Source organism: Eptatretus burgeri, chromosome 6, assembly GCF_056783735.1.
Source record: "Eptatretus burgeri isolate ZD-2024b chromosome 6, Ebu_testis_v1, whole genome shotgun sequence".
Taxonomy (NCBI): Eukaryota; Metazoa; Chordata; class Myxini; order Myxiniformes; family Myxinidae; genus Eptatretus; species Eptatretus burgeri.
This window is the reverse complement of record NC_140966.1, coordinates 25735162-25750161: the sequence shown is the minus strand read 5'-3', so window position 1 is coordinate 25750161 and position 15000 is coordinate 25735162. Positions and strand designations below refer to the sequence as shown.

Sequence of the window (15000 nt, the reverse complement as noted above, 5' to 3'; positions counted from 1 at the left end):
AGGTGATTCGAAAGAAATATCTGAAACGCCTAAGCCCCGGGACACTCTTTATCAAATAACCAATGCATATTGTTTAGCTCACTCATTGAACCTATAAACATTTGTTCATTCTCAAATTCCTTCAATAGTTTAATTTTCTTTGCACAATAATCCCCATCTAAAATATTGAAAAACAAAACATTTGAATCTTTATATTTTTTAAGATACCCCTTTTGTGCCATTACGAAATGATAAACTTCTCTTAATGATCTCATCTGACCACCTCCTGAGTTGCATATCATTTTGATATTGTAGTAAATTATTTTTCCATTGTTCAATTGATAACCATCAAATTTTTCAGTCCATTCAAACATATTTATTATTTTCTTTACATCCTCTAACTTATTGGTTTTTAAATTGATTCGCATATTTGTTTTATTTACCTTTGTTTTAGATATTTTTTTCAATAAGACTTATTTGATATTTTTCACATTCATTATGTTTTCCATTTATATACCAAGACTGAGATTTTCTCCACTCTTTAGTTTGACTAATACTTGGTTCGACCATTTATATATTGTGAAAAACGCGGCGGAAGCCCATAAAAACCCTAACCCATCTTCCCATCGTTAAAACTTGTGTCCATATGGAACACAATCTATTCTATTCACTCTATCATACAATACCCATATGGAACACAATCTATTTTATACACTCTATCATACAATATCCATATGGAACACAATCTATTCCATTATCTAAAATAAATCTCTTATCATCAAAGGCTCCTAATGCCTTTTTATTTACTTCTTCACTATATATCTTATGTTTATAACTTCTTATTGTATTCATTTTCCTATATTCTTCTTTCTTATTCATCAAACAATTATAATAATTTCTAAAAGTTATTGATTTCTTTATTACATATTTCTTTATTCCCTTTAACCTTTTATCAATCTGATCACCATACTTATAAGCATATGCCTTTGCTCTCAATCCAATAAACTCACTCATTACTTTTCCACCCAACTCATCCTTAAACTTACCAATAACCTTTTCATTCTTTTTGAAAATAACTCACTCTTCTTACTAAAATTACTTGTATCATATACTCCAATGTTTTTCTTCATATCCTTATAAACATCGTCAGTTTTTATATCTAGAATAAAACTATCGGTGTCCATATACAACAATGAAGCATTTTCACCATACTCTTTCTTTAAATCATTATACAAATAATCATACATCAATATCTTTGATAAATCAAGAACTGCTGTTCCAATATAAATTGGTTTATCCATGACAATACTTTCCTTTTTCATATGAATAGCAGAAAAGTTCTCTGAAAAAAACCTCTTCTCTCTCAAAACTTGGTTTATTTATCAATCTAGAAGCTTCTTTCCAAGATGTTGCAAATCTAATGTTTTGCCTGTTTCTAACATTCTCCATTGTCTTTCCAAAGACAGCATTATTCATCAATTTATAGAATTCCCCTTCAAATTTTACTTTTGTATTTGTTCTCATATCTGTATTGAATTTAATATACTTTTTCATCCAAGGACTTTGTTTAAATTTTAAAACTCTATGAATTTTAGCTACTCTCAACCCAGCAGATAAATATTGTCTCAAGTTCCTTTGATGCAAAACATATCCCTCTTTATCATAGAATGTTGTTAATAACTTTTCTGTTGATTTGCCTTTAATATTAAAACTTTTATGATAATCACTGAACCATTCTTTCTTTGGGGTTTCTTTCTCACATGCAAAAGGAAGGTCTTTATGCTTATTATGAAGATCACTCGGGTACTTCAAATCAACTTCAAAATAATAACCTTCTTCTTTGCCATTCAATTTCTCTTGAGAAGAAATAACAATATTCATCAAAGCCTTTTCATAATCCTTTTCTTCCACCCACTCTAATTTACCATAAGGCAGAGATTGAGACATTGCCCATCCATACAAATTATTAGCATCAAAGTACATCAAATAATTACTATCTTTTTCACTCTCATAATTTGGAAGATATTTATTATTTGCTTTAGCATATCTTTTTGAACATACTTGTGATATTCCACCTCTCTTAGACTTCTCAATCATCAAAAGCATATCTACATCACTGACTAAATCTATATCTTGTTTTGTCATTTTCAACATTGCACTCCAAGCTAAACCAGGAGCTGTGAAATAGTGGGCAGGATCTAATCCATAACAATTTTTATTATGACAGAGTGATCTAAAAGCTTCAAACACATCAGCTAACAATAAAACATCTGTTTTTAGATACAAATCATGATATTCTCCAAGGTTCTTTATCTTAAATAATTTCCAAATTTCTTGTGCGTGTTTATATTCCTTATCACTTATCTCTTCTTCATAAAGGTTATTATAGAAACTTTCTTTTGAAGGAAGTTGTGTTTCTTTAAATCTCATAAATGAATCCATATAACCATAAGGATAAATTCCCTTACTTGTAAGAATTTTCTCTTTACTTTGAATTTCATTCCTTGTTTCAATTTCCTCTCTAGTTAGAATTCCCTCTTTAATCAGAATTTCATCTATAATCAGAATTTCCTCTTTAGTTAGAATTTCATTCTTTGTTCGAATTTTCTGTATAATTAGAATTTCATCTTCAGTAAGAATTTCTTCATTCATTTCCTCATTAATTAGAATTTCCTCTTTACTTTGAATTCTCTCTTTAATCTGAATTTCCTCTTTAGTTAGAATTTCCTCTTTTGGAAAGAATGAACTAAGATTTGGAAAAGAGCCCGTGGAGCTTAGATTTGATGCGAGGTTGGCTAGTGGTGTTCCCATAAACTTGTAAGAATCAAGAAACCTTATACGAGTTATAGGTTTTGTGAATATCATTTTTGTAAATGAAATATACTTTTGACTTGTGTTTGTTATGGCAGAAATATTCCCTGGTGTTTTTGAAAGTTCATTTATAAATAGATGTGTGTCATAGTTAGGCGCTGTTGTGAAGAAAGACTGGAATAAAAGAAGGTAATTTATAATTAAGATTACAACAGGAATGAGCGGGACCTCTATATTTACCAGTAAGATGACAATGATCCCTAACTTTAGACTCCTCAATTTCCTCCTCACAAATATGACAGATATTGTTCTTTCTAAATTCTAATTTTTCTTCTATGGTTAATTTCATCGGTTCATTTGTTTCTTTCATTAATTTACTTAGTCTTATACAATCCTTTTCTAATCGTTTTACAAACTCTTGTGAAGCATTTTTTCCACTATACTGTTCAAGTTTATTATACTTTTCTCCAACAGATGATTTGATATAATAACAGAAACCACAAGGAATATGTTTTTGATATTTATTTGTATATGGTTCTTTTGGATTAGGAGAAGCAGTATTTATCTTTTTAAGGATACATTCAAAATCAGCGTATATCACAAATGGGTGCATGATAGATTTATTATAATCTTCAAAAGAAATCTTTTCACCAGGTTTAGGCATTGTAATTACAGCTGATTTATGATTACTACAATATTTTGAATGTTGTTCTAATCGTTCTTTTGTATGAAATGAATTAAGACATCGCTTACAAGGATATATTTTGTTTGCTGTTCTGAATACCTGAGAAGAGATTAATCTTGATAAATTATTGATGTATGTGTAATGTGAATTATTTCCAACACTAAAATATAAAAGATCAATGTGTGTTTCTTCATTTTTAAAGTTGTTTGAAATTTTTAATATTTGAACTTTGTTTGTATCCGTTAATCCATATACATTAATAGAAAGATTATTCTTTTTCTCAAATTTAGGAATATCTGTTAGTGGCATTGGGAAATTAAAATCTTTAATGTCCAAGGTATTCTCATATTTCATATATTGTTTTACTCTTTCTGAATTACATTTTGGTGGATGTAAGTGAGCAAGAACAGACCAGAGAAAACATTTATTATCATTATTCTTAATATTAACAACTGCCTTCTTTCGTTTTATTTCTTTTGGTAATTCAATATAAGAAGAAGCTTTAAGAGGGTTTGATTTTAGAATGTGTACATCTAAAAAGATGATTTTTTAATATTGAATCCACTTCCTACCACTGTATTATCAACATCCTCCTCTTGTCTTGATAGTTCTTCATAAACCCCACTATTCAAAAAATCTTGAAATGATGTTATAAAATGAAGATCTGTCCTCATATAAGGAGTTTGTTCTTCATCTTGTCTTTTTCATATTCATTTTCACTCCCATATAAAACTTTAAAGTTTTCATTTCTTTTAATGTTTTTTAATAAATTTTTCAACATCAGGTTTCACTATTTCAATTGATTCAATTATTGATGATGGACCGGGTTCTCCAAATTGAAAAATCCTTATTTTTATATGCCCTTTAAATGCCCCATCAGTGTTTTCAATATAATAGTCTCCCTTTACTTTAAACTCATTTTTCTTGTGTTTTTGTGATTGAAGATGCCTATTATAACTACTCTTCAAAACATCCTTTGAGCAGGTATCACAATGTTTTCTTTCCAACTCAAGAGGGGATATTTTGTGAAATAGATTAAATGTGTGTTTGTTGGTTCGGAGGTGTTTTCTATAATGTTTATATTCGTGATTACAAACATCGCAGTATGTTGTATTCACCATATTTATATAATAAAACTTTGCTTAAACTAAAAATTTCTTGATGAAAATTTCGTTTATTTTACAGGTGAATCTGTGCTTAAACTAAAATTTTCTTGATGAAAATTTCGTTTATTTTACAGGTGAATCTGTGCTTAAACTAAAATTTTCTTGGTGAAAATTTCGTTTATTTTACAGGTGAATCTGTGCTTAAACTAAAATTTTCTTGATGAAAATTTCGTTTATTTTACAGGTGAATCTGTGCTTAAACTAAAATTTTCTTGATGAAAATTTCGTTTATTTTACAGGTGAATCTGTGCTTAAAACCATTTTATCCTCCAACTTTTTCACTTAATAAATACAATGTTTCAAGACACAAAAGACAAGTTTCAATCAATCTCTTCATTTGTTAAAGATGCTGAGAAATATGTCAAGGATGTAAAATTGAACAAAGATAAATATAACAACTATTGGATAAAAACAATTATGGTGGATATGATGAGTTCTTCAATTTACTTCAGTGGAAGGGCTTTTAGTATACCTGGAAGAACATCAATTAAGGTATCTCTAACAAAAGTTTCTCCTCTCCTTCTGGCAATATATTCAAAACTAGAAAAAGCAATGAAACAAGAAAAGGTATCAAAAAATAAAAACCTTATGGATGAAGCTTTAGAAAGAAAAGATAAGACCATCTGTAATATGCAAGGAGAAATTTGTATTTTTTCAACAACCCTAAAGATATAAATCCTGATGAAATAAAGGATGTTAATATATCAGGTGAAATGACATTTCGTTCAATTGTAGTTAAGGATCATTTTAAAATTACCTTTAATATAAAAAATGTAGCAGTTGAATCTGTTAATGAAAAAATGTATATCGATATCGATGGTAATGTTTTTTCTACTAATTAAATGAGCCAATATTCAACTGAAGATTTTGAAGATTATGAGAGTGATTATGATACCGAGAGTTTGCATTCAAACGATAGTTATGACACCGAGAGTTTGTGTTCAAATGATAGTTATGAAAGTATAGATGATTCTGAAAGTATCGAAGATGATATCGAAGATGAATTTCAGTTTAAGTAAAGTTTTACTTTATAAATATGAATAGTTTACTCGATTTTGAGCCTCTTGAATTCCATGATTCTCCATATGACAAATTTGAGAATTGTCCTGCGTGTGAAAGACGGGGATTAAACACAGAGTCAAAAGCCTATAAACAATGTATATTCTGTGATTATCTTCTAATTAATGATAATCAAAAATATAAAAAGGAAAATAATTCTTTTAGATTTACACCAAAAATGAATTACTTTACAAGATTGATTCGAGAAATGAATGTAAAGAACGAGGGTGAGAACACACCTTTCCTTACAAGGGAAGAAACTGAACGTATTAGAGAAATGTTCAAAGGATTGTTGTTATATCTTATTCATGGATGTGATTTTCAGGGAAATATCAACACAAGATATTGCATAAATAAAATAATGGATTATCTTGAAATTAAACCTGAACTTAGGATAAAATATAGAATTTCGAAAAAAGCCAAGAATAAATTAAATAACCTGTTTTCCAAATATATAAATGAATGATTTTTTACCTATTTGGGAAAATAAGATAAAATTTGACAACCATAAAAATCTCCCAAATTCATTAAGATGCCTCATAGTTGGTTCAAGTGGATGTGGAAAAACCTGCTTACTTTTAAAGATGCTCCTCACTCCCAACTTTTTAGATTATGATAATTTAATAATTTTCACAAAGTCGAGTTTTCAACCAGAGTATCAACTACTCTCACAAGGTTTTAATGCTGGTCTTCAAAAAGAAGATATAATCGGTTTATTTAAACTTCAAAAAACCTAAATGATTTTAACATTGAAGATATAATACAACTATTTTGTGATACACAGAGATGTAAAAAGAAATCAAAACCGATAACTTGTATTCTGAGTGATAATACGGATGATATACCGTCTCCCCAAGATTTGGATAAATCCAAAAAGAACCTCGTTATCTTTGATGATTGTGTTAATGAGAGAAACCAAACGGTAATGGACAGCTACTACACAAGAGGGAGACATTCTTCTTGTAATTGTATTTATCTTAGTCAATCGTACTTTCAGCTTCCTCGTCATTCCATCAGAAACAATGCTAATACTTTTATTTTATTCAAGTTAAATTCAATAGATATAAACAATTTTTGGAGAGACAATTGTTCTACATTATGTAGTAAAAAGGAATTTGGGGATTACATGAAACACCACGACTGAAAAATATAAATATATTGTTGTGAAACAAGATGAGATATTAAATGATATTTTTCAATAAATAAATGGATGCAAAAGAAAGAGCAAGAAGATTTAGGGAACATCAAGAGTTGGTTTCAAAAGTTGTAAAACAGCAGGAAGACATAAAGAAGAAACGCAGACAGAAACTAACGGGCGAAGAAGCATTTGAAAGAAAACAAGAGAAATTTTTTAAACCACTTTTAAAAACTTCCCAAGGAAAAATGAAAGATGTTTCCACATTTCCCACGGTAGAATATACTCCTAAAAAACTTCAAATGTTAAAAGATTTCAGTCAAATGACGGAGGAAGAATTAGAGCATTTAGGAGAATTAGAATATGATGATGAAGGTTTATTTCAACAACTGGAAGAGATTAATCGACCCCCTGATTATATTGTGAATGCTCTTCAAAACAATGAATATTCAGCGGATTCAAAAACCAAAGCAGGACTCATTCCAACAGAACAATCAGCAATATTTCATCTTGTTCAAGAAAAGGTATTGATATTTAATGATGAATTAAGGTTCTTGGGTTCTGCACAATCTACTGTTAAACTAACTCCAAGATTAATGTTTCTTCTCACAAAAGATGGAAGACAAGGTTCAACTGTGAGGGATGAATCAAAGTATATTGATAAACCATTGGATATGGAAAATAATGATGATAGAGTATATATTGATCTGCTGAACACTCTAAATTATAAGGTTATTCTTTCTGGTAAAAGTAGGAAGAATGAGAAGGAGAAACACATTATTCAGGCTTTAAGTATCCTTGGTTCAGGTGTTAGTTTTCTTCCAAATGACCCATCGCAATTAGTTAATAGACTGTTATTGTTGTTAGGCAGTAAGAAGGCTGGAAATAACAATTGTTTTAATGAAGCATCAGCCATTTTAGACCAGTTGATGAACATGAAAATAATTAATAAATATCAATATAAAGACATTTTATCTCATATTAAATAAGATGAGAAGCACAATCCTTAGTTTCAATTTCACAACAAGCGACCACACATCTTCATTCCCATACCCACTACAACTTGACACAACAAAAGAATATGAGGCATCTTTATTGTCCATGGAAACTTATAATACCTTATTTAATATAACCGAGAAAAATGACAAGTTTAGTTATAATCCAGGAAGTGGATACAAAACGATAACAGTCTCACCCGGAGCATATGAGATTTCTCAAATATCTTCCGAAATTGCTCGTCTTATGAAAGAACAGGGTGATGAACCAAAAAATATTGTTATAAACATTCAAAAACATACTTCAAAATCAACGATTAAAGTTAAAAATAACTACAAGGTTGATTTCACAATTGATAATTCATTTAGAGAGTTATTGGGTTTCTCCTCAAAAAAGATTGAAACTAATGGGACGTTTTACAGTGATAATGTCATTCAAATATCCTCAGGAATAAATTCGGTGTTAATTCACTGTGATTTGATTGATGGTGCTTATAATGATGGGAAAAAAACAAATACAATATTTTCATTCAGCGCATACTCAACCCCAATTGGTTATAAATTCAATATGGAACCCAAAAATTTGGTTTATCTACCTGTGTCAGGAAAAACCATACACAGAGTAAATTTTAGGATAACCGACCAAGATAATCGTGTGATTTCTTTTAATGGAGAAGTTATATCCATCAGAATTCACCTACGTGAAGTTTTCCAATAAATAAATACGATGGTTATTTTGAGGAAACACGAGTTGGGAAAATATAAAATAATTACAGGGGATGGGATGTTCCTTTCCCCATACTACAAGGGTGAAGGTATGTATCTTGGTAGAGGATACTATAAACCTAAGAGACAAAGGGGTGTTGGACATCAATTTAGAGGAGATGGGATAATTGATACTCTCATGGGTATTGGTTCAACTATTCTTAAACATAAAGATCTAATTGGTTCAACTGCTTCTGCTGTGGGAAATGTAGCAGGTGCCGTAAAGAGTATAAAAAGATGCTCAGAAGGAATCTCATAAATTACAAGCAATAAAAGAAATTAAGAAAGGCAAAACTCAGTTGTCCCCCAAGAACGACAGAAAATAATTCAAATACTTGGATCAGGGTTTCAAAAGTTTTAACATCTTTTTTTCCTAAATAAATACAAGTATGGAAGCAATTGATAGTATCTATGATTTGGATGATACTATTATTATCTCAAACTCCACTAAAAAAGAAGATTACTTCAAGGTAAATGCAATAACTGGAACAGACTGGAATACGAATGGTACAAAAAGTTTTGAAATAAATAATCAACAAACCTATTTGAATCTCTCCGAAAGTTTCTTGTTGTGTAAATTTAAATTCACTAAGGCTGGGAATAACACAAACGCTACACTTGTAAATGATTTCTTCTGGAAAATGTTTGATAGTGTGCGTTTGTATATTGGAACACAAGAAGTTGAAGCGGTTGATTATGTCTCTGCTGTATCTGAAATGATAAAATTTACACTCTATACATTCAGTGATAGAATGGGAAAGGGGTCTGTCGAAGGTTTTATTCCTGATATGTCAATGGGAACAAACACAGACCCTGGGTATACTCAAAGGAAAGGAATGTATAATGATGATACAAAAGCAGAAAATAGTTTTACTGTGGCAGTTCCTCTTAAAGGTATATTTGGATTTTGTGATCATGATAAAGTTCTGTATGGCCTTAAAATTAGATTTCAACTACAAAGGAATGATAATGAAAATCGATTGCTTTTTGGTGTTGGTAGTGCTTTTGGTGATCAGAATAAATTTGTAATTGAGGAAATGAGTTGGTATATCAGTGAATATACTCCTAATCTTAAAACAGAAGAGATGTTGAATCGAAGACTTAACTCAAAGAAACCACTCAGTGTATCATACCTCAAAAGAAGATGTCAACACGTTAAACTCAATCAAACAACTTACACGTGGAATTTGGGTGTTCTGGAAGGAAAGCCACGATATCTGTGGATCATTTTTAAAAAGCCAGATGGTGATACTGCGACTGATAAGAATAATGCATTGAGTGATAATGCTAAGGTGAAACAACTTCGCGTTTCTCTAGATGGAACATTTTACCCACGAGATAGATTGGAAATTAATTGGGAAAAAAATGATTTTGCTGAAGCATACAAGTCTTACCAAAAGGTGTGCGAAAGTAATGGAAATAAAGAACCTATTTTGGATATGACAGCATTTAAAAGTTTGTATACAATCTATGCGTTTGACCTGAGCGCTCAAAAGGAAACTATAAAGTCTAATCGAGTGGATACTTCCCTATACATTGAAAGAGGAGAGAGTGAAGAAGTTGATACATATTGTTTGCTTTTGGAAGAAACAGAATTGCAGATTAATACAGATAATGGTGTGATGATTAGTCTCACATAATTTTTTGTTAAATAAATGAGTGGCAAAGTACCAACTGGGGTATATGTTAATCAAATCAATCTTCATAAACTATCATCTTGTGTTCAAAATCAAAAGCCTTGTACGATTAACGTTAATACAATTCAGAGAAAAGGAGCAGTAAGAATTGATGTTTTTCTCACAAGAGAACAGGTTAAAATCTTGAATGACACTGGCTCACTTAAAATTAAAATGACAAAACCAATGTTGAAAAAATATTCAATAAGAGAGACGAGTGGAGGATTTCTCCCATTTCTAATTCCTTTATTTGCTGGTTTAAGTGCGGTTGGAGCATTGACGGGTGGTATTTCAACAGCGGTGAAAACTGCCAACGAAAGGAAGGCTCAACTCCAGGCTCAAAAAGAATTGGAAAGACATAACAAAGAGTTGGAGAAACAAATTAGTGGAAGTGGTGTAATTGTAGATTTTGCTGAAAAACTTGAAGGTCTGCCTGATAAAGCGAGATTGTTAGTTGGAGATATGCTTTCTTCTATAGCACAAGCAGGTGTAAAATTAACGAAAAGAGGTAATGGATTATATCTTTCTAATAAATAAATGAGCATTGATGAGTGGTTGAAAAAATTTGGAAAGAATACAACATCAAATTTACAACTTGTCAAATATTGTAAGAAATTAAAAATTCATAATGTGGTTATTTGTATGAGAGATGAATTAACAAATGTGCCGAAACATACAAAGAATATTATTATGAACTTAGAAGATAATAATGGGAACGGTTCTCATTGGGTTTGTATTTTTAATAGTCAAGACAAATATTATTTTGATAGTTTTGGTCTTCCACCACCTGTTGAAGTCATAAAATTCTTACAGAATGGTGTTTATCAAACATTTCAAGTCCAAGAATTAAATTCCAAGTGTTGTGGCCAATTATGCCTATATGTGTTATTTCAACTCAACAAAAATAAAAAATTTTATGATATTATTTTTAATCTAATATAAATGACTTATGTTGGTAAAGATGGTTCTATCTTTGGTTTATCTCAAGAACTGGATATTGATTTATCAAATTATTACACAAAGGCACAGGCTGAACGACATAAATATAATATAACCAAAAATATTAACATGAAAAATGCTTATAAATTAAAAAATTATCCAAGCCCGACTGACGCGAATGACTTGGTGAGATTAAGCGATTTATCACAATATATATCCTTAAATAAAACGGCTGTGTATTCCAAAGATACAGAAGTGTTGATATTATCTCCAGGTCATACAGAATTCACAGTTCGAATTAAAATAAATTTTTATAAAGAAGGGCGTATCGTTTGTATGAGAATAGAACAATGGGGATATGATATGAATGACTTAGGGTATAATTGGTCATTTAAAATTAACCTCGAAGACCTGGAACAATTAAATCAGTCTCGTAAGGAAGAATATTATCCACTTGGTATCGAGAATGAGTTTTGTGGGGCTACGATTAGTAAACAACAAATAAAAGAATTTAATAAGGGTAAATATAATAATGGTTTTGCCCTTGTTTATCTCATGAAAACAGAAAAAACAGGATTATATATAATAAGTAAGGAAATACAAAATGATTTAACTATGGGAAGATGGGGAGGTGTTTCGTGCCATAATATTATTCTAACATATATTTCTAATACATAAATGACAGCAAGAAGGCTTCAAGAAAATTATCATTTCTGTGTCCAAGCATACCTTCAAGAAAAGGGTATTCGGTATTTTAATAAATATGTTCTACAACATAAGAATGAGGTATTTTCAATAAAAGATTGGCATTATGCTGATGTTGATAAACCGACAACTTTAGATTTAATTAGAATGTTAAATAATGAAAAAATTATAAAGTTAAGAAAAGGTAAGGCTCTTTTAGAAATTCAAAAGAAATTTTATTGGTTTCCTGTTGTAAAACAATTATTTTGGATACAGGAATAACAAGAAATCCTGATGAATATATGTATAATATTCTATGGGGTGTAAGCGATTCAAGGATAGTAAGGGATGAGGAAGGAGTTGAAGAAGAGAGGGAAGAGGAGGAAAAGGAGAAGAGGGAGAAGAAAGAGAAGGAGGAAAAAGAGAAGAGAGAGAAGGAGGAGAGGGAGAAGAGAGAGAGGGAGGAAAGAGAGAAGAGAGAGAGGGAGGAGAGAGAGAAGAGAGAGAGGGAGGAGAGGGAGAAGAAAGAGAAGGAGAGGGAGGAGAGGGAGAAGAAAGAGAAGGAGGAAAAAGAGAAGAGAGAGAAGGAGGAGAGGGAGGAAAGAGCGAGACAAAATAAATATCAAAATATGGAAACCAGTGAGATTAAAAAAAGATTAAGGGTATTACAGAAAATAACTCAACCCACCGAGGAGGAAAAGAAAGAATTGACAAGTCTATTTGCAATACTTTCGGCAAGACTATTGGCATCGACAAGATATGGATTTTAATTCAAGTTTTTCATTTTTTTTTCTTAAATAAATGGAGGAGAGAGTGAAGGCATTTCTAAGGATTCTTTATGTTTTAAAAATCAAGATTCAAATGTGCATGTTGGAAACTAAAAAGGTTTTTGCACTCTGCAGGAATTTTTCTCATAAATAAATGAGTTATTGTCTCAAATGTAAAAAGAAAACTAATACTAAAAATATTTCATATATTAAAAGTAAAAATAACAGGGTTATACAAAAAGGTATATGTTCGGTGTGTGGTTCAAAAAAAATCAATTTATCTCCCAACACAAACTAGGAGGAGATATCCAAAAGTTTTTATCAGGAAGTAAATTTACAACTACTGGAATACCAGGGGAATTACATCTTCAGGGTATTCTTTCTGTGGCCCAGGCACAAACTTGGATAAAAGATTAGATGAGGCAGACAATCCTAAATCCTGGAGTAAGCCTATCAATAGAGTTGATGAAGTGTGCATGAGACACGATATTGATTATGGGAATACCACAACGTTGGAAGAAAAGCATGAAGCCGATAGACAAATGTTGTATAATTTGTCTCTGATACAAAATCCAACCTTGAGAGAAAAAGTTGATCGGTTCATTGTGAAGAAGATGATCAGTGCTAAATTGAAACTTGGACTTGGAAATTCAAAAAACTTATAGGCTCTAATGATGCCATTAAGACTGAAGAGCAATTAGCTGATGAATTACATAAACCAATATTCACAAAGTTTCAGAGAAGGAAAGTTTATTCCAAGGAAGTAGATTATATCTGGTCTGCTGATTTGATTGAACTCAATAATGATAAGGGGTACAAGTATGCTTTAACCGTTATTGATTTGAGGAGTAGATATGCGTGGGTTGTACCATTAAAAAACAAAACAGGTAATACTCTTATGTTAGCCTTCCAACAGATATTTAATAAAAGTAAGAGAAAACCTAAAAAATTGTGGACTGATGAGGGTAGGGAGTTTTATAACAAGACATTTATGAATTTTCTAAAAAATAACAGTATTACATTATACAGTACCTTTAATGAAGGGAAGGCAGTTGTTGTTGAACGTTTTAATCGTACCTTAAAAGAGAGACTATATAAAAAATTCACACAACTCGGTTCACAACAATGGTCATCTTTTATTCAAGATATTGTGGATAAGTACAATGACACGATTCACACGTCAACAAATATGAAGCCATCAGAAACATTTACAAAATTAAAATATGAAAAAGAGATTAATGTCAGAAAACCTAAGTTCAAAGTTGGTGATATCGTAAGAATATATAGGTGGAAATCTCATTTTGAAAAAGGTTATACGAAAAGATTGATCAAGGAGTGTTTTAAAATTGTTGATGTAATAGATACGGTTCCTTGGACTTATAAGATATATGATTTGGAAGGGGAAGAGATTTTAGGTTCATTTTATTCACAGGAATTACAAAAGACAAAGATAAATTGAAATTTTTTGACTCCGCCCCTTTTTGGCTCCACCCACACAAGCCCCCGCCCACACAAGCCCCGCCCACACAAATCCCACACAAACCCCACCACACACCCCCCCACAAGCTCCAATAAATTGAAATTTTTGACTCCGCCCCTTTTTGACTCCGCCCACACACGCCCCTCCCACCGAAGCCCCGCCCACACAAACCCCACACAAGCTCCACACAACCTCCACACAAAAACTCCACACAAGCTCCACACACACAAACCCCACACAAGCTCCACCCATATTCATCATATTCACATAATTAGTGATTAGTTAATTAGTTCCCCACACACACAACATGTTTATTTAATTAAAAAATTATCCACCCATCCACACAAGCTCCACTCATCCACCCATCCCCCCATCTCTCCACCCATCCATTTATCCACATAAGCCTCATCCACATTCACCCCTCCCACACAAGCTCCACCCACATAAACCCCTGCCCATATAAACCCTGCCCACATAAACCCCTCCCACATAAGCCCTGCCTACACAAGCTCCACACAAAAACTCCACACACATAAACCCCTCACACACAAGGTCCACCCACATAAACCCCCGCGCACACAAGCCCCACCCACACAAGCGCCACCCACACACACCCCGCCCACACAAGCGCCTCGCACACACACCCCACCCACACAAGCCCCCACCGAAGCCCCGCCCACACAAGCCCCGCCCACACAAGCCCCACCCCCCCTCATCCCCCTGTGCGCCCCCACCTTTGACCCACCACCTCCCTCATCCCACCCCCACCCTCCCCCCCACCCACACAGGTGGGGGGGGGGGGGATGGGTTGGGGGGGTGATGGGTCTTTGGGGGAGCCCCCCTCCCCCCCCCTCAACCC

The 15000-nt window shown here is 32.4% G+C and overlaps 1 protein-coding gene across 1 annotated transcript in view; it reads left to right on the top strand.

The window, feature by feature from the left end:
• Window positions 1–15000, top strand: part of LOC147024419 (E3 ubiquitin-protein ligase TRIM33-like) — a 204351-nt gene that overhangs the window by 66298 nt on the left and 123053 nt on the right. The window lies entirely within an intron of this gene.